Below are 2,135 nucleotides of genomic sequence, written 5' to 3'. Positions count from 1 at the left end.
TTTAGTGATTTTCTTAGTTAATTTATTCTTAGATATTTATGCCCTTTACAAAAAAAGAAAAGGAAAAAAAAAGAAAAGAAAGAACACCACAGAATTTGTCTGTATGCATATTTGTATGTGAATGTATACACAGGCCATTGAGTAAGGGAGGTACAGAGTCTGGGTATTTATAAAATGACCGTGGTGTCTGTGAGTGACACATGGTTTGGACGCCTTCACCATGCACTGATGTTTCAATGGCCACATGACTGCGGGGCTCCAACTCCCTCCACAGCTGCAGGGGTGCAGGGTGTTACCAGGGTAGCCATGAAGGATGCGCTCCAGGGAGTGCTGGTGCTCACCTCCACTGGAGAAATGGGACAGCCATGCCCAGCTTCATGGGACACCAGCATGGAGGTCGCCAAAAAAAGCCCCAAAACTGGACATCTTCAAGCAGGCTGCTTTCCCGTCCTCCTAGGCAGGCCTCAGCCACTTCAGGGTGGAGGAGGAAAGCTGCTGTCAGGCTTCTGCTCTCTGGGTCTTGGGCCAAGGTCTTGGCCCAAGTCCTATCCACCACCATCTATGGACCTCAGCAGGTGAAATGTGAGGGCAGAGGGTCTCTACTCCAAGTCTCTTGAAAATATATATGCAAATACTGCATGAAGGACAAACTTGTTGCATCAAGACCCCCATGGCACTGGAGAAAATGCATAACTGGGCATGGATATATGTTCTTCCAAACATGCATACATAGGACTAGTGCCTGCAGCTGTGTGTATCAGCTTCTGGTTGATGGGAACCACTAGCCTGGTATGCTACATCATATTCCCGAGCCGCACTGTTCCCCCCACAAGCACAAGATGTGCAAGGGAGCTCCCAAGAGCTGACACTGCAGGAATTAGGGAGCTGTGCAGAGCTGAACATCCCAAATTGGGCTGAGGAATTGCTAAATACATGTACCTGCCCTGATGTGTCCAACAACCACCAACATCTGTGGCTGCAGCTACACTGATTGCTGTGGCTCACCGGCGGGTGTTATTTGGGCCCTCTGAGGGGGCTGATCTCAAAATAATGTCACAGTATAAAATATTTTGGAAAAGCCTGATATTCTTGTGGGCACCCAGCATCTCCTAATAAAGGGATTTGATTTGATTTTGCATCTCTTCTGCAGCAGCAGCTGCAGGGAAGTTGGGGATGTGGGTAGGGAGTGTCATCTCATTGTACGTGGGTTTAATTCTGTCACTGCACTGAGCAACAGGATTTGACATCTATTCATAGCTGCACTGGTGACCATGTAATTAAGTAATTAGCAGGAACTAATTGTTAAAAATACTGTATTACACTACACTTAATTAGTATGTGTACTTCTAACTCTGGGAAAGTTACTTAGAAGTCTCTGCTGTTTCCTTTTACAGACTAACCAGTCTCCTAAGAAATCAATCCAAAACTGGAGATTTAAAGCAAATTTATACTCTCTGATGGTTAGACCAGTCCTCGGGGCACTAGAAGACTCTGAAAGCTGCGTGAAGGTCAGGTGCACGGCCTCACGTAGGGAGGAGGCGCCCTGAAACGGGTAACCTCCCTGCTGGCACCGCGAGCTGCCGCTCTGCCCTCCCCAGTCAGACACCAGGGCTTTTGGTTTAATAAGTCACCAGCCATACCCTTCAAAACGGACGGTGACAGGTCCCTGAGAGGCCTGCCCGCCTGCCGCACTCGGGGCTCATTTGCAGCTCCCAGGAGAGATGGAGCCCGCTCGGCCCCGCTCAGCCCGGCGGTGGCGGCGCGGGCTTCCCCTGCCTGCTCCCCGAGTAGAAGCACCGGCACCCCCAGCGTCTGGGGCAGCACCCCGCCTCCCCCCAGACCTGCTGCGGGACTGTCACTTCGGGAGGTCAGGCTTCCCCGGGAGAGCTCTTGCTTTTCCCACACGCCTTGCCCACTTGCAGGAAGGTTTGCGGAGGTGAAGCTAGTTACAGGGAGGAACAAGAGTCCAGCTGTGCTTTAACTACTGCTTTTGCAGAAACAAACAAATAGCGTCTATTTAAAAACTGTTACAGAGCAAGGGCTTTTTTTCCCAGAGTGTCCATCTGTTTCTAGTTTTGGTTTTGCCCTGGGTTTTCAGCTAGCATGTAATTACCATGAATTATATGGCAGAACAG

This window comes from Rhea pennata, chromosome 1, assembly GCF_028389875.1.
Source record: "Rhea pennata isolate bPtePen1 chromosome 1, bPtePen1.pri, whole genome shotgun sequence".
Taxonomy (NCBI): domain Eukaryota; kingdom Metazoa; phylum Chordata; class Aves; order Rheiformes; family Rheidae; genus Rhea; species Rhea pennata.
The sequence above is the reverse complement of the archived record's forward strand: the minus strand, read 5'-3'. Positions refer to the sequence as shown.